This window comes from Sus scrofa, chromosome 7 (genome assembly GCF_054392235.1).
Source record: "Sus scrofa isolate SSC_HxYL_T2T_F1_AM1 chromosome 7, Sscrofa_HxYL_maternal_Yorkshire_Landrace_v2.0, whole genome shotgun sequence".
Lineage (NCBI taxonomy): Eukaryota > Metazoa > Chordata > Mammalia > Artiodactyla > Suidae > Sus > Sus scrofa.
Window position 1 is genome coordinate 113,095,602 of NC_139389.1, and position 26,448 is coordinate 113,122,049.

Below are 26,448 nucleotides of genomic sequence, written 5' to 3' on the forward strand. Positions count from 1 at the left end.
GAACAGGGACCAAAGACGGACTAGTGAGTGACAATATTAGGGTTGCATGAGAGGGACGACTGGGAAAGGGAGGCTCCAGGGCGAGTCCAGAGGGGAGAGAGCTTTAAGAATGGAGGTCTATTTTAAAACATTATGCAGACAAAAAATGGTAAGGCTCTTGGTTCTGAGAGGTCGAGGCTTCTGATAGCCTCTGCGAGGGTACTCTAAGGAGAGGAGTAGTCAAGATTCCCAATTGCTGTTCCCTGGGCAGTGAGAGAGGTCAGTGAATGGAGGGATCGCTCTTTGGGTAAGTTTGACAGCAAAAGGAAGGGGAGAGGCAGTCATGTTCCAAGGAGGAAGCAAGGTTAAAACAGATTTTACTTTCAAAAAAATGTAGTAGAATTGATAATATACTGAGATGAGGAGAGTGATCATTGATGAAGCAAGGTATGGAATGAGGCATAAAATGGAGAGATCAGAATTAGAGCAATTGAGAATGTTCTTCCTTTCAGACAGGTGAAACTATGAATCTTTGGAGGTAGCAGAGAGGAAAATTGAGGGAGCTAATGCCTGATGACTCCACATTTTCTCTGAGGTAGAATATGAAGGAAAAGGGCTTGTAGAGAGATGTGGGCTGGAAAAAAAAAAAAAAAGAGAGAGAGAGAAACGAGTTTAGAAAAGCCACTATAGGGAATTTAACAGGGGTAAACAAAACGATTATAGAAGTTCAGACTGAGGTTGGAAACCATTAAGCAGTAATGATCAGCGCAGCTGTGAACATTTCTGCAACAGCATCAGGGAGCCCAGGAACAGGAAGCAAAGAAAGGAGGATATGTTTTGGTCCGGGGTTGAAGAATGACCAGCCAGATTCAGCAGATCAAAGGGATGAAAAGTTAAGCCCTGGATGAAGGGGCAGGTGAAGAAATGGCCAGTGGAAGACAGGCTTGGGAGGGAAATAAAAGGAGTCAGGAGAGGATGTGTTTGCTGAGAGAAAAGAGAGTCTCTGAAATAACTATTTTTTTGTGGATATTAGAATGAGGGATTCCTGCACTGAGTGAGAATTTGATCTGGGTGACCTTTAAGTTTCCTTCTAATTCCACAGTTCTTTCATTCTAGACATGAGAAGTCATGGTCAGTTCCTGTGCTTTTATCATAATGGTCACGTAATGCCCTGAAAAGCTGGGGGTACACCAAGGTGTCTCTCTCAGGAATGCCCTCCAGAAAAATGTAAATTTCTATTTTATATGGTATTTCTTAATTGTGCTTCTTGTCTCCTTCTGTAGTGTCATCTTCCTTTTGCTCATCATATCCCTAGTGGATCAAGCCAATGAGGCCATTGCTCTATGATTGAAAGGCTGTCCTTGGGTCTCCTACTCATACCGAAGCCTCCAGGGAGATACTTGCTCTGCTTCTCTGTGTGTCCAGATGTGGTGTCTAGTTATTTATTTTCATTTCATTGCAGCTACAAGGAGCTTCACTCTCAAGTCACCTTTTTAGTCTTGTGTTCTTATCTGTTCTTGTAACTTCTACTGGACAGTAGGTAATGGGAAGAGGAAGGGAAGTAAAAGAATGGAGGGATTAGCCTCCTGGAGTTGAGATGAACAGAGGTGAGATTCTATACCAAGGGATTTCCTATTCCGAATCCCATCTCTTGAGTTGGACAACACTTTTGTGTACTTCCCAGTTTTCATACAAGTACCTGTAAACCTATTTCACCTGGCTCTGTCCTTGGTTTTCAGGTTCGGGGAAACACAGAGGTCAAACATGGGTTATTCCTTCAGTGAACCCACATATTTCACTCTGGGGACCAGTTCCCTTGCTGTTGAGACAGCTAAATGCACTAAGCAACAGCTTTGAAATATGCCCCAGACTCTGTGGAACCAGGGGGTATGAATCCTTGCCAGGGCTTGAGAGCCTCTTGGTGTCCTTCTGAGGTAGATCAAAGTTCCACATGAGTTCTGTTGGAGGAGAAAATCTTTAGTGGGATCTCAAAAGTGAAAATAGCCTTGAAATGAAAACAAAAGATTCAATAGCATGAGCTGTCTGCAGGAATTTGATTTCATTGCATTTAAGCTTCTTTCTCTAATGGGCCATCTTTCCCTGAACACTTCTTGAGGATAAGTGCTGTGTCTTCTCTGACTCCGTCTTCAGTTTAGCACAGACCCAGCCACATGGTCCATGCTCCTTAAACATGTGTGGATGTTTGCCACATGTCAGGATGCCAGTCTCCCTCTCTGTTCCAGTGGTTTAGGAAGAGTAATGTGACTTCTTTTTCTTTGTGTATATAGCCAAAAACTTTAGGTTCTTTTTTTTTTTAATATATATATTTTTTATTTTCCCACTGTACAGCAAGGGGGTCAGGTTATCCTTACATGTATACATTACAATTACATTTTTTCCCCCACCCTTTCTTCTGTGCAACATGAGTATCTAGACATAGTTCTCAATGCTATTCAGCAGGATCTCCTTGTAAATCTATTCTAAGCTGTGTCTGATAAGCCCAAGCTCCCGATCCCTCCCACTCCCTCCCCCTCCCATCAGTCATCCACAAGTCTCTTCTCCAAGTCCATGATTTTCTTTTCTGAGGAGATGTTCATTTGTGCTGGATATTAAATTCCAGTTATAAGTGATATCATATGGTATTTGTCTTTGTCTTTCTGGCTCATTTCACTCAGTATGAGATTCTCTAGTTCCATCCATGTTGCTGCAAATGGCATTATGTCATCCTTTTTTATGGCTGAGTAGTATTCCATTGTGTATATATACCACCTCTTCCGAATCCAATCATCTGTCGATGGACATTTGGGTTGTTTCCATGTCCTGGCTATTAAACTTTAGGTTCTTTACAGTGTTAAAAGCCAGGGAAAGGAGCCCCATGTGCTGTGATGGAAAGAATTGGGTTTGGAGAATTTGAAATATCCAATTTCGAGATCTTACTCTGTAGCATATAAATTTTGTGAGGGTATGTTGTTAACTTCTCTGTACTTCAGTTACCTATAATAGTAGAATTATGAGATCACTCTTTTAGATTTGCAATAGGATGCAATTTCCTCCTGTTTTTGTCCCCCCAACCTCTCCCAATACTTTCCCCATATCTCTATGAGTGTTATTGTATAGCTTCTGCTATAACTCTTTTACTAGATTATGGGCCAAGACTGTGGCTGTCCCAGCTTACAGAAGACCAGGGGCAAAGTCTGTGTTCACTGTGCATCAGTGATTACCTGAGATACTGTGTGACATGCCCTGGCTTTGTTGGTCTCTCTGTGCCATTGTCCACCATAGGAGTGTAATAATTCAGGCTGGACAGTCATTTACTCAATGGCCTACATGACTTTCCTTTTTTTTAGAAACCAGAAAATTAGAAATGATCTGCAATGAGAGGTGCTCCCTAATTTATTTATTCAATAAGAACTTATTATGCATACCCCATATGCTAAGCACTGAGAACATAATGGTGTATAAGGAGAGGCACCATCGTTGTTCATGTGGGGCATACGTTCTAGACGGGGAGACACACATTAATCAAGTAACCTCACAAACAAAAGTATGTTTGTGGTGGTGATGAGGGCCACAAGGTGATTGAACTTGGTGCTGCTCAATTCAGAGATTTGTTGGAATCAAGAAGGTCAGAAGAAGTTTGTCTGAGGAAGTAACTATGGACAGCGATCTGAAGGATGGGTAGAGTTAACCAGGAAAGGGAGGAAAGTGCCACCTAGTCATAGAAATGGCATGTGTAAAGCACCCGTAGCATGAAGGAATGCCATGAGAATGTGAGATGAAGCCAGCATGGCTGGACCGCAGGAGGCAAGGTTTAAGGTAAGATTTGCTGGGAGAGCCAGGAGGAGACCCTGCGCAGGAGTTTGGTTTTTACTCAGAATGCAGTAGGAAGCAGTACAATGAGGATACCATCAGAAGAATGATCTGGCAATCCAGAAGTGGACCCAGCCTGCCTCTACCCTCCATGATGATGAGATCTGTGTCATCAAGAATCACCCCCTTTTCCTTTTGCTAACCAAATTGGATTCATCATGAGTTGCCCACATCCTTATCCCAACTCACTTTATTACCTTAAGAGAGGGATGAAGAGAGCCCTCCCCATCCTGGCTCCATCGCCCATGTCCATGTAACAGGACAGCAAGCCTGGTGCCAGAGTGGGCAGAAGAGTAATAGCTGTTGTTTCAGTTTGCTTGAGCTAATCTATCACACCTCACCCAGAGACCCCAGCTCTGCTCCCTGAGCGTTCTCTGTCCTGAGGTGAAACACACAAGCAAATAAATAAGTAGAGGGCTGTTTGGAAATCCTCTTTGTCACCACTGGAGCATGCTCATTTATTTAGCAAAATGCCTATAATTTTTAAATTGCTTGATTTAGCCACTGGCTTCTTGGTATCTTCAAGGGGTCCCATCAGGAGCAGTGCTTCCCCATTACCTGGAAAAACAAGGCAGGCTTTTGATCGCTGGAATTAATTACATGCGAAGATTTTCATTGCTTGGAGCAGCAAGCAGCTGGTTCCTGCAGGGGCCAGGCTGAAATCTCCTGCCAATTCCTCTCCCATGCTTGTCCCTCCCTCCACACCTACATCCTTTCTTTCTTTCATTATGCTCAATGGGTTCAATTCAGTGAGGGAAATTGTAATTAAAACATTTACAAAGCTCCAGTTTTCTCTGCCTGCCCTTAAGAGGAAGAACATTCACAATTCACTCTTTTTCCAAATACAGCACAATGACAAAGTTTCCAGGAATGTCTTTCAGGCCCCCCAGAAGGATATTAATACATTTGAAAACAACTCCACAATGAGTTGTAAGGCTGGGGGCAAAAGAGAGAGGAGGAGGCTTGCTCTTCTGGGGTTGGGAAGAAATTGCAATAAGGAGTCACTTTTTTCAGGGCACAACACCTTCTCTGGTGGCCCTGCAGATCAGTTAACAATGGTTTATAGCTTTTCTATCTTCTTCCTGTCCATTAATTATTCATACTTCTGGTACTGAGAGAAAGGTCTTGTTTTCCTTTTAGTGTAATTATAGTAATCAAAGGTTTTGTAATACTCTTGTGTTTTGTTTCTCTGTCTCTATTCAATTTTTTTTCCATGCAAGAGAAAAATATAAAATTCAAAACAAAAACCCCTGAGTCTCTGAGTTTTGTGAATTCTTACAGGGAAAATAGGTTTTACCATAATGGCAATTGGCAGCAATAATTCTGAGGTGAACAACCTGAAATTACTACCTTAAAGGCAATAATTTGTGTAGTACATATTTTGAGAAAGGGAGGAGGACTAGGTGACAATTTAGGTGAATTTTAACACAATTTACCCTTATATTTTGTGATAAATGGGGAAGCAAACTGTTGGTATATTCAACTAAGGATGCACGTTTGCATTTGGTTTTGTTTCTGTTGAATAGATTCTGGTTTGAATATCAAATTAAACTCCAGGCTTCCAAACACTGAATTCTTTTGTTGAGAATTTACACATTCTTGAAAGGTAAGGGGCCCAAATGCAGTTATCCTTTAAAGGTAAGGAGGTTAGGCAAACAATGAATTGACAATTACTCTATCTTTTATATTAACAAAACCTACTTCTTGCAGTTCAGAACCCATAGGAAATCTTGTTTGAAAGATATATTGCCACAACATCATAGGCATTTCCATGGTGATAAAGTGATGTGTCATGAGCAAGATTGTGTCATCTTAGAGTATAAGCTGATGGGAAAAGAAAAAGTCAAGAACAAGAAACTATTTTAGGTTTTCACAACCTATTTATGTTTGCTCAAGATAAAGTGACTCCTAAAATATTACCATTAAAGAACCACATAGCAGTTCCCGCTGTGGCACAGCGGAAACAAATCCAACTAGTATCTGTACCGATGTGGGTTCAATCCCTGGCCTCTCTCAGTGGGTCAGGGATCGAGAGTTGCCGTGAGCTGTGGTGTAGGTCACAGACACAGCCTGAATCTCTCATTGCTGTGGCTGTGGTGTAGGCCAGCAGCTGTAGCTCTGATTTGACCCCTAGCCTGGTAACCTCCATATGCTGAGGGTGTGGCCCCTGAAAAAAAAAAAAAAAGAAAAAAAAGAAAAGAAAAAAAGAACCACATAAACAGTTTAACATCTTGGAATAGTAGATCCTTCCTTTTTATATTTTAAAAATGAGGATATGGATACAGGAATGATATTACTAAAATTCCTTTCATTTAAATCCACTCTGTGTTTATATATATATATATATGTGTGTGTGTGTGTGTGTGTGTGTGTGTATTCCTATTATTTATCTTGGCCTGTATACATGTTTCCTTGCTTTTGTGAATCCACATATTCATAAAAATCTATGTGCGTGAAGAAGTAAGAAGTATACAAGACATAAATATTCTGATCATTTCTATAAAATTAAAGCAAGATAAGATAAATTCCTAATGAATTAAAAGGTAAATTGCCTGTGTTTATATAAGCTTATGAGGCATCTTAAGGTACTTAATCAGCTTGTCATCGGTGGTTTTCATCTGGGAGAAAATCACAGAGTTAAAGGCGGAGATAGTGGCACAGCCATGAGTAGAACATGTGGTAGCTTCTTTCCTAGCAGCACCACAATGCCGTCCTGGAAATGAAAGTAAAGTCTTGATAAAAACCAGGTTTAAGAAGGCACAACATTTCTTTTCAATGTTGTTAATGGACTGTAAGAGATACAGGAATTCAGGCAGTTACTGCAGTCTTCCTGGGGATGAAATAGATTCCATTTATCCTTTCATGAAGAGTCCCAAGAAAATGCACAGGAGGGGGACCATTGAGATTGTAGGTAAAAGAGGGTGTCTTTGGATGATCGAATCCCTGAAGTTATTTCTTGGTCTCCAGCTGGCTTTCTAATGTTGAAAGATAAATGGAAGCATATTAAAAATTTTAAGAGTTTATATAAACAGAAATCAACTTGAATTAGGTGGCATCCAATCTAGTAGATAGAAAGGAGCTTCCAGGATCTGTATACAATGAAAGGCTAATAGGCAGCAAGGAGCAGAAACAAGGAAGTTATACAGGCAAAAGATGGGTTATTGCAGAGTTATGTTCTCTTAGAGGTGGTTGGGGTCTATTAGGCAGATGACCTAACTAGTGCTTATCAGGTGATTCCCAATTGACTGTTTCAAGATTCCATTTCTGGGAGAGCCAAGCCTATAATCTAAGTCTCTGTTTGGTGACATGGGGCTTAGCATAAGTGACTCCATCTTGAGCTTGTTGTCTTATTTTTTAATATTAAACAGCCATTCTTCTCTTCCTCTAGCTTCAAGGACAGGACTTACTATTCCACTTTAAAAAAAAAAAGAATTTGCAAAAGTAAAAAGGGGATAGTAGTTTTTTTTTATATATTCCATTACCCAGAATCAACCACTGTTAACAGTTTGTCATCCTTTCCTCAGTCTTTTATTAATTATAAAACCAGCATGTATTTATATTTTTCTTCTCTAAAAAAAATGAAGTTAAACTCTCCTCATGTGCATCCCCCTCACCCAGATCCTATCCTCCCAAATTCCCAAATAAATCACTATTTTGAGTTTGGTGGATATATTATTCAAGGTTCATCAGAGAAACAAAACATATAGGAGATATATCTTTATATATATATATCTATATTTGGGAATTTATTGTCAAGACTTGGCTTGAGTGATTATGGATGCTGAGAAATCTCAAGAATTGGAGTCTGAAGGCCTGAGAACCAGCAGAGTCAAAGGTGCACGTTCCAATCTGAGTCTGAAGGCAGGAGGAGACCAGTGCCCAGCCCAAGACTGTCAGGCAGTGACAGTAAATTCTCTCTTGCTCAGACTTTTGTTCTACTTAGCCCCTCACCTGATTGCATGAGACCCACTCTCATTGGGGAGAGCAATCTGTTTTATTCAGTCTACCAATTCAGATGTGAATCTCATGCAGAAACACCGTCACAGACACACGCAGAATAGTGTTTACCCAAATTATGGGGCAACCGTAACCCAGTTAAGTTGACAAATAACACCATTTTTTTTTTTTGATGTCTAAGTTCCTGATAGACTAGATAGTCTTCACAGGGGGAGCATTTGATTTGAATCCTGAGAGATGGATAAGATCGTGCCTGGTCAAGAAAGGAAAGGGACAGGTAGAGCAATATTATGGGCATTGGCACTGACTTTTTTAAGGGCATGAGGTAGACTGTGGAAAATCAAGATTGCCGGAATTTGGGGGAAGGGCGTCTCATCTAGAAGATTAAGTAAATCCAGATATGGAGACTATATAGCCTAGGCCAGAGAGTTTGAATTTTTACTAAGAGCCGAGGGATGTTGTAAGTGAAGGTGAGGTGTGTTAGTTTTGAGGGCTGCTGAGACGAAGTACCACAGATTGGGTAGCTTCAACAACAGGAGCATATTGTCCTGGAGGCTAGAAGTCAGAGATCAAGGCATTGGCAGCATCTGTTCCTTCTGAGGATGGTAAAGAAGAATCTGATCCGTGCTCTCTCCTCCTCTGGTTCTTTGTTGGAAATCTTTGTCATTCTTTATCTTGTAAAGCCATGACTTGACCATTGCATCACTCTGATTTCTGCCTCAGTATTCCCATGACATTCTCCATGTGTGTGTGTGTGCTGTGCCCCAGTTTCTACTTCTAATAAGGACATTGGTCGTTTTGGTTTAGAGCCCAGCCTGAAGACCTCATTTTAACTTGATTACCTCTATAAAGAATACTAATAAGGGAGTGGCTCAGCAGAAATGAATCTGACTTGTTTCCATGAGGAACAGAGTTCAATCCCTGTTCTTGCTTGGTAGGTTAAAGATCCAGCATTGCTGTGAATTGTGGTGTAGGTCTCAGATGCAGCTCGGATCTGGTGTTGCCGCAGTTGTGGTGTAGGCCAGCAGCTAGAGCTCCAATTTGACCCCTAGCCTGTGAACCTCCATATGCCATGGGTGTGGACCTAAAAAAAAAAAAAAAAAAGACACACACAGACACACACAAAGAATACAAATAAGGTCACATTCTGAGGTCCTGGGGCTTAGGAACTCAACATATAAATTATGGGGAACACAGTTCACTTCAATGACATGAAGCAACAAAAAAATATTTCTTACAGATGATAATTCTGTTCAGTGTAGGCTAACATAGAGAGAAATGATGGTGGGAGAACAAAGATGAGGCTCTGAACATACTGAAGGGATCATAGGTCACTCAGCTATGATCCAACCCTCTGGAAATCCTTACCCTCTCTAGATATCTAACTTTTCCTTAAAAAATAAAACAAAACAACCACAACCAAAAATAAACAACAACGAAAGAAAAGGAGAGCAGACACTTGGAAAAATATCTATAGATTTCTGGAAGTATAACAGTTTCTCTTTCATCTGTCCCTAGTTCTTTTTCTTTACTTTCAAATATAGGTTTTTCATTGTACAAGGCACACTTACTTTAGAATGTCCATGTCATTTAATCACACAGGAAATTTTATCATAAAAACACTTTAACTGTAAACCTGTTGGACAAAAGAGTTTATAACTTCCATAATTACTTAGGTAAATGTCTTCCTGAAAAAAAAGATGGAGGTGAAGGAAGGACTGAGACCATCAACACTGATAACATTTGGTCCTGGTCACATGCTGAATCAAAGGCAGAACTGCTTTCTAAGTTGCCTACTTAATTCTCTAGGTCATGTCTGCTACCTTATATTTATGTCTTAATAACATGTGCATATTCAGTCTAGCTGTTATGGGGACAGTGGGAAGCATAAATTTGATTTTTCTTGACTTCTTCACATTTAAAGTCTCTACTTCTTGGTTGAATTAACATAGTATTTTAGCATTTAATTTCCTGGGGGTACCAGATGTTTTATTTTGTGTGTTTGTTTTATTTGTGTTATAGCTGTTGGGTTGTTTAAAATGAAACCCAACAAAGAGGAAAGAATGGTGCATACCAATAAAGATGTAGTTTAATAATATTCAGAATACATAGGCACAGTGAGTATAAGTCCAAGGAAACATACTGCAATGGAAAATTATTCAATGTTGCCTATTTTCTGCTGGATTCTCTGTTATGCTATTCAAGTTGACAGGAGATTTCAGGGAAAGGGCAGGGAAGAAGACAGGAGGAATAGCCTTATGGGGTGTGGTTCCCAAACCCTGTAAATGGATTAATTAGCATGTGAATAATAGCAGGAAAGTTACTGTGTTACATTCTGCGGACTCTAACATGGCATAATTTTCTGTGATGTGGTCCCCACCGGTAGGGGAGGATGAATGGCAGCCTACACTTAATTTCCCTCCAGGGCACAGAACTCCTTCTCCTCAGACTGTTGGCTAAATATGAAAGTGTTAGACTGTGAGAAGAAATGGCATCAAGAAAACAGTAGCGGAAAATGTAGGGCACGGACTGGAAATCCGTGAGCAGTTTGTGTGCCTGACCAACTCTTTTCTATCCCCGACCTAATTATAGCTTCTTTATTGCTCATATCTGTCCCTATCCATTTCCTTTGCCCAAATGTGTTTAGCACTATAAACCCACACTTAGTTGTGTGGTAAAGACAGTCATTAATTAATTCAATAACTATTTGCTGAGCGGAACAAAACAGACAAAATTCCCTATCTCTGTGGAATTTTCTTTTTTTGGGGGGAAGGATGTTGTGAGTGGTTAACAAGATAAGTAAGTTATATAACTTATTAGATGGTGCCAAGTTCTACAAAGGGAAATAAAGCAGGGGAAAGGGGTAGAAATTGGGAGGTGAAAATAGTATAAATAATGGTCAGAGAAGATGTTGTTTTCTGGTGAATTAGAAAGCTGTGACCCAGTTACTTTTTCATGTTTATTCTGTGGCCATTGAAACCTCTAGGAACTTTCCCTGAAAATGACATTGCATACCAATATCTGGACCCTGGCAATTAAATTATGACACATTATGGTCATTTTAAAAAATTATTATAGTATACAGGTAGGAGGGCATTTTATTTCCAGAGTATGATAGATTTATAACGTAAGACAAGGATTACAGGACATATAACTTCAAAGCCTCTTCTGTGCCTGTGTCTGGAATTGTCATTGAAGAAAACAAAGTGATAATTTGTAAGAGAGTTGTTTAGGATAAGCAGGGTCTGATAATCCACTTTTTTTCTGTATGTTTTATTCCGTCTCATCCTCTTTTCCTTTGCTCTGGACTTGGTGTTATTCGTGTTGGATTTCATTCATTTGGCAAACCACTGTCACAACAACACAGACTGGGATGACCCTCTGCTTGGCCATCGCACTGTACACAAACCTCCTGTGCTTGTTCTGGATAACACCAGACATCCTGTAAATGGTAATTGGACTGTCAGTTTCCATAGTGCCCTAGACAGTAGAGCAAACAAAACTCTGTTCTACCCTGAAGCACTGATCTTCAGATTGTATGGTAAAAGGAAGGGGTGGGGTTCCTCCCTACTCCTCAAGATGGGAGGGAGAACAACAAGAAAATGGAAAATTTAAGAGCATTCTCAACACTGTGCTGGAAGTCACCCCTCTTGCCCCGCTTTATCAGCTGCATGTGTAGAGAGAAACAAGTCACAGCTTTATGATGTTTGGTAGCCTTGAGTAACTAAGGATCATTCAGTATCTTCTGGAGAACTTTGAACAATGCTCCAGCCATAGTCAGGGCTTCCTCTTTCCACATTTTCTCCCTTCCTGTGTTTCTTTATTATTTTCCCTTTTAGAGACATTTGCATGTAACCAGACAGTTGTAATTTTAAAATTTGATCTTTCCCTGCTGTTACTCTAGACCTGAGTAGAGTAACTCAGGTCTTCTCCCTCTCTCTCTCTTTTTTTTTTTTTTTTTTTGTCTTCCTGTTTTCTGACAAGGCAAATGAGTTAAACAAACTGCCAATGAAAAACAACAGCAATAGCAAAACTGATCCAGTTTTGAAGAAATTGTCCTAGTAAGAGCAAGCGTTATAGTATTATAGCTGTTACCACAAATGCATTTATTATGGGCTAATTTGGGTCCTGGAAAAAAATAAATCTTGGAAAAAAATAAATCATAGTCATTTATACAGATTTTCGTTATCCTTCTTGAAGGTATGTAGATATGTTAGGAAGTCTCAGGGACAGAGCGAAAAACACGTAGTAGGAATCAATTTAATGGTCTAACAGCACTGTATCAGGCCCGGACATAGGAAATCCTTTTGCCCTGGAACAATTAGTGCTAATTAACATTCAAAGCTGACCTATTGGCCCTACAGCTTCTTTATTCTTCTTTGAAAGAGCTTGGAAAGTGGATTCCTTGAAAACCCCGTGAAATATCTCTGAGTATGTTTCTTTGGTGGCTTCTCAGATGTGCTAGCCAATACCAAATTTCAACACTGTTCCAATTCAACACTTTTCCAATTCAGTGGGAGAAATGCATTTTAAAAATTGCAGAGAAATGAAACTCACTTCTTTTTCCATGCATGGTCATTAGCCATTGGCCCAACCATTGAAATAGTAAGGAAATCAAATGTGGAAGGATGGATGGATGAATGGATGGGTGAGTTTATGAATGGATGTGTAGACAGGTAATAAAGAGACTATCTTCTAATTTATTTTCTGATTTCAGAAAGATGTTGGCAGGGCCCTGGATCATCAGTTATCATAGATGCACTCTAACTGTTGCATGGGAAGTGAGTTAGTGCCATTCTTGAGTGACTGGTGGTTCCTGATTTTTTTTTTTTTCTTTTTATCACATAGGCCCAATGCAGGATAGTAGGGGGAAAATGTTTCTTGGATTTTTCTGAAGGTCTGTGAAGCTTATAAACATCTATAGCAAACCTAACAGAATATGCTGCTACAAGGCAATCTGCATAGACTGCCAGTCCCAAACATTCTGTTGAGGAAGAAACTAGGCAGCTTGCGTTTGCCCTCCTGTTAAGGTGGTTATCAGTGGTGTCCTGATCTCCTCCAGAACTTTATAGGTTTTGGCTGCTGAGTAGAGGGCACTGACTGCAGATATCGTTTTGTTTATTTTTAAGTCACTAGGCAGGTCATAAATCTCCAAGCCTAAGTAAATATTGAGGGATTTGTGCTGGAATCAAAGTGTAATACCATAGTGTAGTATGATAGAAAGAATACAATAGTTGTGGTTTGAAAATACAGAAACACGTCTCTCTTCTAAAAGAATCACTTGCAGGCTTGAATGGGTCAACTGGTCTGACCTAGCTGATAATTAGCCTTTCACAGGATGGTTGTGAGAACCAACTGAGACAAAGCGAGTGCAGGTGCGTAATTACTCCCAGGGACTACCAGGTATTTGTATTGTTGTGGCTGGGTTGAAGAGTTCACTCTAGTGATCCTATTCAATGGCCATATGACTGAAATGATCATCCCTTATACTCTTTCTTCCAATGCAGTCAGTATTGGTTAACATCCCATCACGAGCCTACATATATGATGTTTTCTAATCTGGAAGTCACGTTCTCTACAGTCAACAGATTTCCACTCCTCCCCTCTTCTGGAGAGACTCTGGACTATTGAAAAAAACCTTTAGGAATCTCTATTAATTCTGCAGATAGATTTCAGAATGCAGAGAGAATATGACATGCCCTTAACTATTTCCCATAGGAACCTGTTGCAGATGTATATCTTAGAGACAAATTGGCATTCATTCTTACAGACAGCACGTTGGACTATGTAAGAAAATTGCAGATTAAATCAACATTTTCCTCCTGCTGAGTGTGAATTAGATCCATTTCTGAAATGGGAGTCCTAGTTAATCTGTGTGATAGAGGTTTCCAGACCTCGATGTTTGGTGGCTTAGATCCTTAAAGAAACCAGAAAACTCTTTGCAATACAGACAGCATTAAGTGCAGCCTTTTTTCTTGTCCTTTTGCAACTATTACCAACTTTTCTTTAAAAGCTCAGCAAGGATGTATTGAAGGACTCTATTTCCATTCCATTCCTTCCTATCTGCCCCGTTGCTATTGACATTCATTCCCTCTTTGGTCCTATCAAGCACTAGTCTTTGTAAGGTAGCTTTGTAAAGTGGTAAGGTAATGTTTTCTACAACCAGGCTGCCTGTGTTCACACTCCAGCTCTACCACTTATTTGCTGTGTGGCCTTGGGCAAGTTCTTTAACCTCTATGTGTCTTAGTATCCACTTCACAGGGAGCCTGTTAGGAAGATAAAATGAGTTAGTATCTGTAAAGTGATTAGAAAAGTACCTGGTAGACAGGTAGCACCATAAGTTTTGTTACATGAAATAAAGCTTAGTGAATTACTTGCACTACTCACATTGTCTAGTATATTACCTTCCATACAGTAGGTATGTGATAAATATTTGGTGACTAAATATGTCAATCAGTTAGAGTGGGGCAGAGGACATATTCCATCTTTCCACTAAATAGCTGTGTGATCTCGCACATCCAATTTAAACTTCTTTGGAGAGGTCTTCTCATTTGTAAAATAGAAATAATATCCAGCATATTTCAAAGGATAATCATGATTATCCAAGGGATAATGTAATTTTAATGAATTTATATATACATGTGAGGTGTTATAATGTTTATATTTGTCAAATTACTGAATCAGTTTCAGGGGGAACTTTGCTGAGTTAAGTATGCTTTGGCTGGCATACCTGATCGAGAGGCTGGCAGCCCTCATGAGCACCATGATCTAAAACTGGAAGCCGGTATCAATTCTTGGAACTATAGAAAAAGTGTTTCTAGGGTTCCTGTTGTGGTGCAGCGGTAATGAATCCAACTAGAAACTATGAGGTTGTGGGTTCAATCCCTGGCCTCTCTCAGTGGGTTAGGGATCTGGCGTTGCCCTGAGTTGTGGTATAAGTTGTAGACGCGGCCCAGATCCTGCATTGCTGTGGCTGCGGTGCAGGCCGGGAGTTGCAACTCTGATTGGTTCCCTAGCCTGGGAACCTCCATATGCTGTGGGTGCAGCCCTAAAAAGCCAAAAAAAAAAAAAAAAGTAAAAGTGTTTCAAGGTCCCCCATCTCAGTCAAGAAGGAGGCTTTCATCAGCTTACCAGTCTTCTTGTCTATACTTGGCTACATCTTGTTATGAAAGAGAACCTTAGCAAACTTTGGGAGTTTTAATCTTCCTTTATCACATCTTTCCACACTGTTAGGCTGTGTTCCAAGGACAGTGGTTTGGAGCTGTTTGTTTTTATGCTGATGGATGTTGCAGTCTGTAATCCATGATCCGAAGCAAGGCTCCTCTTCCATTGCTGCTGGCATATCTTGTTGTGTTTATGAGTCTGACAAGCAAACATATCTGAGGCATATCTCATATGCTGATCTTTGAGGGAGATAAGCCCCCTGTTTTGCTTGAGTGGAAACCAAATACAAAATACGCAGGTGGCAGAAAAGCCTGCATTGATTTCTACTTGGACTGAAACAGCTTGGGTAAGAGCAGGTCCTGCTTGGGCATGCTCTGACTGCTGCCATTTGATCATGTGACTCAAATTTGCAAAATCACTGAAGGAAGGGTTGGGTGTTCTCCTGCCTTAACACACTTACTTCTATATTTTGACTTTATAAGCTGCCGCTACTATTTTTTGATGGATTTAATGGTAGAGAATTTGAAAGTCAAGTAATGTCAGAGCTTAAAATCTCTTAATTTGTTGTGTGATCTTTATGCGTTTTATTATTCAACTCTTTGACTTAGGTTCCCCACCTATAAATTGCTTCATTTCAGTTGACCACCAGATTTTTACAGAATAAAAAGATTTTCTTGTTGAAGAGAGACTATGTAATTGTCCACATGGGCTGCTGTATGGAAGCTGAAGCACTCCACTCACAGTCATACCCTGGCTTGAGTTTGTATTTTGAGGCACATGTTTTTATTGCACTTTTTGAATATAATCATGGTTTAGATGTCATGATTTCCCAGTGAGACCGTAAACTTCTTGACAGCAATAGGCCATTAATAATGAGTAAATATTAGTTAGAAGGATATAAAGTAACCACTTTTTACCAATCTACTGGTTCAGAAGAGTGTGGATGGGATTCTATGTCTCTCACTTAAAATTTGGACTTTGCAGAGTATTATTAGTACTGTCCTCCCTTTTCTGATTCCTTGATGATTCTTAATTGGTTCCAATGGTGTATGTTTCAGATCTTTAATTAAGTTCTCCTTTTTGTCTAACTCTCTGCTAAACATATATATTTTTTTATTTTTCTTCCTGCAATGCTCAAACATAAGTTGATGCCAAATGCATGCTATTTGATTACATTCTATCCAGATTTGCTTGCAAAGAGGACTGGGGCAGTGGCATTTATTTCAGGTAGTTTTTTGTTTGTTTGTTTGTTTTGTGTCGCATTGTTTTTTAATTGCTTCCTGGCCTTCTGGCTAAGATCAAGTATATTTCATGTAGTTTTACAAAGAGAAATTTTTGGCCCTCAATGCATATGGCAGAGAGGGAGCCAGGAGAGGAAAATAAGGTAGATGTCCTTCCTAGGTATTAACTAATTTGTGATGGAAGTGGAAAGCAGACAGTCAGAAGCCCCTGGTCCTTTACCAGATGGAGCTGTAGCAGTGTTAACTGAGACATGATCAATAGGTAAGACTTGGTCTGCAGGTCCCTCTTACCTATACTGCCATACTAGCCAAGGTCCTCCTGCAACTCTGCAGTAAGAGACATCCTCGTGGGTTAGAGTCTTATTTTAGGGAAGAAGAATAGATTGTGGAAGAGAGATGCTGGCAGTCATGTGATTGTCTAATCCATCACTTGACTATTGATTCCCAACTCATGGTTACTTAACTTTCATGGGATTGCTTCTTAGATCATGGTGACTAGTGAGGAGGAAATAGAGTTGTATTAGTTTTCTATTGCCACAAAATAAATTACTCAAAAACTTAGCACTTTCAAAGGATAAGAATGCATCACAGTTTCTATGGCTCAGAAATCCAGGTGTCGCATATCTGGGACTCTAGCTCAGTTGATGTCAGCCAGAGCTTCAGTCTTAATGCTCAACTTGGGTGGGATCTTCTAAGCTCATTTCTATGGCAGTTGGTAGGCCTTAGGTCCTTGCAGACTGTTGGTCAAAGACATCAGTTCCTTGACACATAGACTACTCTATAGGACAGTTTACAACATAATAATCTTCCCTTAGAATAAATGAGAAAGAGTGGGTAACCAAGCTAGAAGCCACTGCCTTTTTCAGTCTGATCTTGAATGTGATTCCATCACTCCTGCTGAACTCTCTCCATCCCTTAAAAGTGATAATTCCTGGGCATATTTAAAGGGGGGGGATAATATTGAGGCATGGATACCAGGAAGTGGGGATCATTGAGGATCATGGTATAGACTGCTTCCAACAGGTGTAAATAGGTAAGACATGAGAATCTGAATGCCTACCTTGCAAGGTTCACTGAGGTGGCATGTATGAAGTGTTGTCACAGTGCCTGTCATAGAGTGGGGTACATTACATCCTACTCACCATCACCCCAGCACATTGCCTGGTGCATAATGGGCACTCAGGTACCAACATGCTTATGAAATTCTATTTTATGAAAAAAGATGAGAATCTCTTTATTACAAGGAGATTAATTTTGGATGTTATTCTTTATAGACAAGTTGCTTCCTGTGTTTCATTTTTCCAGTCAAGAGAATAGATTTAAATCTGAACTTAATCATTCAAAAATAAGGAGTGACTAAAGCTGGTCTAGAGTGGCCTTGCTTGAATTATCTTTTTAACCATAAGTAGGAGTTTATTCTTTAGGTCAGGGATGATGCTGCCAATCTTCCACAGCAGATGATAAGAATTAAATTCCTTCATGACCTAGAAAATGTTCTCTCTGCTAATCTGGTATCACCTGGAAGTTCAGTAACTAGAAAACAAAGCCCAGTGTATGCGTAATCTTAACTACATGGCCTTAAGCACTGAGCAGACAGTCTTACAGAGCCCTTTGTAAATCAAGAGAACACTTTTTTTTTTTTTTACTATTCCTTCTGAATTCTTTCTGTAGTTAAATCCTTGATTTCTCTTACAGAAGAAGAGACATTATTATCTTCTTCAATCCCATTGTCAAATATATTTATTAGATTTCTACTTCCACAAGGGTAAGTTTGAAAAACACTTTACATTTCATGTGGTTCCTGATCTTTTGGGTGATTATGAAAAGAGCTAACAGTGACCCAGGTGTAAAATTGAAAATTAAACAATAACTGAAATGAAATGCATTGTAGTACTAGACCTATCCATTGTAATCAGATCAGCCCCTTGTAATTGGTGATATGGCTTGAGACAAATTGCATGTAACTACTACATAAGGCATCAAATTTGACAACTGTACTTAGAGTCCAGTCTGTGATATAGTGCTATATTATATGTCAGGGTTCTGTTCCATTTACATTTTATTCAGGCAAGGGAATGAAAACATCCATCAGGGAGCTTGTAGCCTATTTGATCAGGGTTACCTACATAGGGTGTATTTGAGTTTTTTATAATAAAGATGCTTGCTTGAGGGAGATATTTAGAAATGTGTGCAGACTTATGTAGACATTCCAATAAAGCTTTTAGAAAATGAACCTGTTTTTTATATTGGTTGGAATGACAAGATAATAAATCTAAAAGATTTTTCCCTTCTGATGTGCTTTGTTCAGAATGACACTTGAAATATGCCCAGGATGTCTGTTGCTGCTATTAGAATCTCAGGGTTGAATCAAACTTTAGAGGTCATTGAGTTCATTGAGCCGTAAAGTTCTTTTTGTTAAACTTATGACGCTTAAGCTACTCCAGTGGTCAAAGTAGCTTCCAAGGGAGATAAAAAGCACAAGTGTGCTGACCAGTGGGAGGTTAGTCTTTTGGCTGCTGGAATGTGGGAGTAGAGACTATGTTTTTCACTGCTCCATTGGAAATGAGTGGCAGAGGCCCACTTCCACTACAAATACTACCCAGTGATGCTATGTCATAAACATCCACCCCAGCTTGCTCTGTATACCTTCCAGAGCCCTAATGCAAAGTGATACCTCAGCTGTTTCATTTTAACTAGTCCATGCATGAGGAGACTGAATAAGATGAAGCTTGTTTGAATACATACATTTTCTAAATGGGTAGGAAAGCAAGAGGAGATAAAATAAAATAGGTATTATTCAGTTCATTGAATGTATTAACAACTTGGTCCTGATTGTTAAATGCTTGTTCCTGCTATGTAACATATAGTTTTGTCAGATTAAAAACCCCCTTGGATATAATTTTATTTACACCTACATATATTTTTCTGAGAGAAGAATGGCGGTTTCTGGCAATCTTTACAAGTAAAGAGTCTTGTGTTGTTTTTGTGGCACTACTGCAAGTTAAGTAAATGCCTTCCTTTCTTTGGGCCCCACTGCCATATAAAGGCAGGACATCACCCTGGATGATCTATAAGAACCCTTTCAGCTCTAATGTCCTATTAGTCCATGATTCTTATGTAGGGATACTGGGAGATGATAAAAGAGAGAGCACCTAGCTTCTTTTCTGTCACCAGCCCTTATGATTCATGTCATTGTATGTTTGTCCTTGAGTCAACACTGCAACTTCTAATGACGAAAACAAGCCTGTATTCCTCTGCTTCTGTGGAGGCAGCTGTGCTGCTGAAGATCTGTTCTCATCCCAGCACTGCCTGACTCCTGGTAACTCTCCTCAGTTCTGTGGTCCCCTTCTTGTGGGGGATGCCTTTAGCTGAAGAAAGACTCTTGAGCTAAATTCCTGAATAAATGCTATCAATGCAAAACCAGCTGGTAAGGAGAATTTGGGGAAACAAATCACTTTGTTTATAAAACTATAGACTGATTTGAAGTCCATTTCATAGTAAAATATCTACCTTTAAAACTATCCTTTTCTCCACTGCAAAATAATAACTGGAAGGGTCATATAAGTGTGTTATGGAAAGAACTGATCGTCTGTGAAGAAAAGGCTATTTAGAGAAACCAACAGAATATATTATTTGATATTGTAAATCATATAATATGAATGGTATCATAGATTGGGGAAAAAAAGTTTGAAAAGATCTGAGGACAGAACGGTCTGCCACCTCTGCTGATGGATCAAAATAATTCCCTGAATTTGGATTTAATACTCAAGAGGAAATATAAATAATTTATTATTCACACACACACATATATATATGCATATACACAAATATATATACATACATAAATATATCCATGTATACATATAAAACATAAATATCTACACATATATATACACATAGATATGTGCATATGACATCACACATTTCAAGAAGCTATCTTCTGCTAGCTTCTTAAGGCCCATTAAAATTCAGGTGTTTAGGAGGCCCCATTGTGGCTCAGCATAAAGGAATCTGACTAGTATCCATGAGGATGCAGGTTCCATCCTTGGCCTTGGTTAGTGGGTTAAGGATCCAGCATTGCCGTGAACTGTGGTGTAGGCTGCAGACTTGGTTTGGATCCTGCATTGCTGTGGCTGTGGTGTAGTCCAGCAGCTGCAGCTCCAATTTGACCCCTAGCCCGGGAATATCCATATGCCATGGTTGTGGCCCTAAAAAAAAAAAAGCCAAAAAAAAAATCTGATGTTTAATAAAATTGATTCAACAGAGTACCCCGATCTATTATAGATACCTCTCTATATAATACCTTTATATTATATATAAAGTTAATGGGGGCATTGACTTTATTCTATCTTAGAAGAAGACTTAAAATGGTTGCAGTAATCAAGAGTTATAGTAAAGGCATCATTGAAATTAGAACTAGGTAAGCTGTTGCAGGTTGCCTCTAGTCCAAGTCTTTATTACTACACATGAGAACTAAGGCCAAGCGAATTAACTGGCTTGAAAGAAGGAGCAAAATATGGGACCATACTTAGAATTCCAAAGGCTTCCAAATAAAGCCTCTTTCTACCTCACCATGCCTTTTGCCTCAGGAGGAAATACTGGAATCTGTCTCATGCAGCCAATTGGAGAGAAGTTCAGCCTGAATAAGTAGGGTATATAGGTCATCCAAAACTTAAAGGAAAGGCATACTTACTTCTGCCAAATTCATTTAGGAATTTGGATTCAGCTAAATTAATTTCTTAATTTTACAGAAAGCCCCAATAAAGCCCAGCTACACTTTAACATGGATTCTGTTGTATATCTGCCGCCCCAAGCAAATGAGATTTTTGTGGCTTTTTTGGAGGGGGGGCAAGGATTCTTACACTACTCAGTTGCTATTTGCATTCATAACACAGGAGGGTAGGGAGACATTGATGGAACATTTTTTTCTGCCTCCTTCATTTTTAAGTGGACGGTGACATGCTTCACAGCAGCATCTCCAAACAAAAGATGACAAATTCCCATTTATTTCCCATCCGTGGCACTGTGCGAGATGTTTTACTAAGTCTAAGCTTGGTGCTTCTGAGGCCCTGAAGGTTTATTCTTACAGCAATGTGGAACGCCCATAAAAATAACAATTCCATTGCCAGTCACTCTGTCAGGAGTATTGGCAGATAGAAGAAGACTTATCTGATTTCACTAAAGCTATTAGTCTGAAACTCTGATCTGTAAATCTGGATGGAACCACACAAGGGGAAGCACTGCCTGCCTGAAGCATTGGATTTTGCGCATTCTCAAAAACAAAGGTCAGGTAAAAACACTGGATTGAAAACAGAGCCTTAGAAATGAAGCAAAGGATGAAGGGAAATTTCATTGAGCTCACTCAGTATTCTAGCCATTCAGCTTAGGCTTACATCCTATGCTTGTAACAGTGACTCGTTTTAGCTCTCCTTTTTTTTTTTTCTTCTTTATTATCAGTTGAGGGGTGTGTGTGTGTGTGTGTGTGTGTGTGTGTGTACAATATGTGTACAAACATTGTAAAAAATTTTTTCTTGTTGTTGTTTTTTCCTATATATAAAAAATAGGATAATATGCCATCAGCTATTAAGAGATTTTTCTTTAAGATCCCAGCAGAATATTTTGTGACTGGAAAATTTCTAGAGTCTTGAAGACAAAAGTAGTAAAAGTATAGAAACATATAGGAAAAGTCATTGGGGTTTTATATGAAGTAGTTTTTTTTTTTTTTTTTATTAAAAAACTCCCTAGAATGAGGAGTTAAAACCATAAGAGCTAAGTTTTATTTCACATTAAGTATAGTGACTCCTAAAGAATAGCATGGGGGAGTTTTGGAAAGATTCTTTATCCTGATTGTGGTGGTGGAAGTTACGTGAACCAATACATGTGTTAAAATTCATAGAACTATACACCGAAAGAGGAAAGATACTTCATATTACTTCATGATGATTTTTAAAATAAAATGTAAAAACATTTCAATAAAAAGTTGTCAACTCTAAGCCAATGATATGTTGGCTAGTGTCTAACAAAAATGATATTATTTAATATTGTCAACTATTAAAGCCTAATTAAAAATTAAAAAAAGTATCATCATACTTTACACAAGATAAAATTACGATCTTTGCATCTACTTCTCCTTTTTTTTTTTTTTTTTTTTTTTTTTTTGCTTTTTAGGGCTTTACTCGCAGCATGTGGAGGTTCCCAGGCGAGAGGTCAAATCAGAGCTGTATCTACTGCACGGCCACAGCCACATCAGATCTGAGCCAGATCTGCAACCTACACCACAGCTCATGGCAACACCAGATGCTTAACCTGTTGAGAAAGGCCTGGGATCGAACCCTCAACCTCATGGTTCCTAGTTGGATTCATTTCCATTGCACCACGATGGGAACTCCTGTATCTACTTCTTAAAATTTTTTCATGACATCTGTAATAACCCATGGCTATTACATTGCCTACGCCTTTGTGCTGTTTGGAAAATCAGGAGGAAAAAAAAAAGGCCTTTAAGGATTTAGGATGATAGGTAAATGTCTCTCTTTTCATCTTCCTTCCTTCTGTCAGGTCAAATGTGGTGACTTTGGTTGGTTCTCATCCTTGTCTTTCTCCATGCATTGGTCATCAATTCTCCTATTGATTTTTTTTTTAAACAAAGGTCACGCACATGTTTGTAGGTGACACCAATTGCTTCAGAGTTTGTCCCTGCTCCTTACTGTTCTGATTTAAACCCCTTGTGGCCTTTTCTACTACATAGTTAGTGATAAATGGGGTTGAGAGTGACACAGAAATGAACTCAGAAGTAAGTTTATAGCACTGCCGGGGACCATCTGTTAATGTAAATGTTTAAGGTAAAATGCATTAAGGTTTAAGAGCTGAGGAGACATTTTATTTGCATTCTGCCTTTGGGATTATGCCTGGGTTCTTGCCTGGCTTTACCCTTTTATCTGCTGCTATTCATTTGCTGGGATGGAATCCTAAACACATTTATTTTTTAAATAACTAGATTAAGCAATAAAAATTAGGAGTTATGTTGGGGGGTTTGGGGAGTTTCAAAGTGTTTAAATTAAACACATTTATATGGCGACTTATCATTTATGATAACCTACTGCTAAGTGGCCATTTGATGAAATTTGTTGTCTCAAGTATTGAAATATTAAACACTATCTTTTAGGGCTATCAATGTCAAACAGCATAAAAATAATTTATGAAATGTATGACCTGGTATTAAAATCACCCTCAAAGCTATTTGAATTATATTGTAATTTTCTGGTGATCTCACAATAAAACAGAGAAATTTGAATGTACCCATTTTATTTTTAACACTTTATATTATCTGAGTAGAAATTCAAGTAACATATCTTTATGGTTCATAGGAAAATGGTCTTCTTCAAAAGGGAAAATAAAATTTAGCTACTAGATATAAATCAAAAACATTCATTTCTAGGAGTTCCCATCGTGGTGCAACGGAAACGAATCCGACTAGGAACCATGAGGTTGCGGGTTCGATCCCTATCCTTGCTCAGTGGGTTAAGGATCTGGCATTGCCCTGAGTTGTAGTGTAAGTTGTAGACACGGCCCAGATCCTGCTTTGCTGTGGCTGTGGTGTAGGCCAGCAGGTGCAGCTCCGATTAGATTCCTGGCCTGGGAACCTCCATATGCCACGTGTACGGCCCTAAAAGGCACACACGCATACACACAAAAAGCAAAAAAAAAAAAAAAAAAAATTCATTTCTAGCTTCTATCAGGTAATGCAATGGCTTGGGCTTATAGAATGGGTTTTATGTGCCATAGCTGTTCTGCAAAATGCAAGGAAGAACAGAAAAAAGTGGGAATGATAAGGGAAACAAGGGGGAGAGGAAAATTGAGGGGGAGGGAGAAAAATCATTTGAGTATAAGATTACTTAAATAAATGAGTAAGACAGTTTTCTGGAGTGGACTTATGTTGGAGTTTTCTAGAAACCTCTGAATAGGTTGAGTGAAAATGATTCGAAAATTTGAATTGTTTCCCTCTGGGTGGATAAAACTACCTGTTCAGCTATAATGATTCTGATGATCTTGCTTCTTAAGCTTGTCCTTTGAGATCAGCAGAAAAGAGCCCCGTTTTCTCATCTCCCATTTGAGCTGGGGTTGATTGATGCCTAATTAAGATCATGGAGAAGCTGTGGTAAGAGCTGCAGAGTTTCTAAATTTTTCCATGATGATTTTCTTTCTCTATTCTAAAAGTCATTTCTTATGATTCTTGCTCTGTAAATGTTGGATTGCTTGATATCAGGGGCAGGAAGTTTGTGTTCTGTTAATAGGAAATAGGATGTAGGGTATGCAGAATTTTGAGCTACAAGGAAGACAGACAGAGACAAGCCAAATTAAATTGCAGCCTCTTAGACCAAATGAAATCCTGCAGGTCACTTAGCCTTTATTGCATAGAGTAGGAAACTCTGGAGGCAAACTGGTTTGCTCAAGGTTACACATCTGGTCAGGGGTAGACACAAAAAGGAAACCCAAATCTTCCCATTCTCAGTTCATTTTCCTCCCCATCATTCCCTTTTATAACTTGGAATCTTATGCCCTCTTTGTAAGGCTTGAGAAGTGGCTTTTTTAACTTTCCCTCTGTCTATGCTAGGAACTATATGCCTGGGAAGGTGAAAAGAATAACATCAAGTAACATCCACCCTTGAATATTGTGTCCAGTTTTAAATTAAGGGTAGCTACTGCAGAGATGCACGTTTGCCTAGGAAACATAGAAATTCTGTTGCTCAGTGAACCGCCTCGGACTTGATCTTGTGGACATTGCAGAATCAGCACATGTTCTTGAGCTCTGTCAACATGTAAGGAAAGGTGTGTAATTTGAATGTTTACTTCCACTGTCAAGGGCCATAGAGGTAATTTATTTTCCATATTTTTTTATTGATTTTTTAAAATAAAATAGTTAAATTTTACTGTAAAATAAAAATACTGAAACAAGTTTGGACTCCTTATAGAAAAGGTTAGTAGTCTCTCTGTAACTCTACAAAATATTAGGTGTTCTCCATGGAAATGAGAAGGCATTTATCAAGCCGTAGGCAAAGGTATTTCTTATTCAATACCGTCCCACCCAGTTGCAACTGATGTTCACATCTTTACCACATCCTTTTAAAGAAACATATCCTGAGCTTCTTAAACAAGAATATCAGGTGACTGTTCCCATCTTAACTAAAACACTTTTTTTGACCACCCCTGTGGCATGTGAAAGTTCCTGGGCCAGGGATCGAACCTGCATCATAGCAGCAACTTGAGCCACAGCAGTTAATATAACCAGATCCTTAACCCGCTGTGCCACAATGGAACTCCTAAAACTTTTATTTCTGAGAACATTTCCAGACAGAAGATGCTTCAGCTGCACTTGGGAAGAAAATGGGTTGCTAGAACACCTGTGTGTCTGAGAAATAATAGTTAACCAATCTCTAGTTAAAGCAATAGTGGTATTCAGGGGAGTTGGAGTAATCTCAGGATAATTAGAAATTACCCATGGCCAACTGCACTTGAAGTGAGTTTGGTGAATTTCCTCCAGAACAAAGGTTCTCCTTTATTACATGGAGAGAAGTGGCATATGATAGGTCAGAGAGAAGAGAAACAGGTAGATCCTTACAAACCTCTGTCAAAGTCTGTTGTGATATTTCAGATAAATCACTTTAACCCTCTGAAGTTTGAAGTGTCTCTCTTTCCACTTAATAAGAAAAAAAATAATCATTCGGACCTCTCTCACTCTGTTTGCCTTCTTCCCCTTCTTCCTGAAGACCAGCAGCCCATAAACCTGGATGAAGTAGGAGCCTTTACTGCCTCCTGCTAAAGGTGGTGATTGCCTGTGCTCTGCCTCAGCCTATCCCAGTTAGCAACTGCATCCCAAATTCCGTGTGGATGGAGAATGATAATAAACAAAGGTTTGAGCACTTTCAAGATCCTCTCCTTTCCCCTGAAGTTTTAATATATTCATGTATATGTGTACAATGTATTCTTGAATATTTCATTATATTGTAAATAATTATATGCTTTGAAGAAAATGTATTTCTCATATTGTCCCTATGACTTGGTCTTAAGTCAAGAAGTTCTTTAATAGTTGTTCAGATGTAGTACCTGTGGAAGGGAAAGGTTAAGTGAGAATATCATCAACGTTTATACAAGAAAGAAGATAAGCTAGTCATTTAAATGCAAATATTTTTTATTGTATTGGCTCTCATAGTCCTCAATTTCTCTTTGTCACATTAGCTCT

At 39.1% G+C, this 26,448-nt stretch overlaps 1 protein-coding gene and 1 long non-coding RNA gene across 44 annotated transcripts in view; both read left to right on the forward strand.

The window, feature by feature from the left end:
• The window catches only part of NRXN3 (neurexin 3), a 1,642,123-nt gene that overhangs the window by 874,652 nt on the left and 741,023 nt on the right, over positions 1–26,448 (forward strand). The gene's annotated exons all lie outside the window — the stretch shown is intronic.
• Positions 254–8,932, forward strand: LOC146401863 (uncharacterized). Its single transcript, XR_014811232.1, has 2 exons — positions 254–2,280; positions 2,818–8,932. It is a non-coding gene; the product is annotated as an uncharacterized LOC146401863 (long non-coding RNA).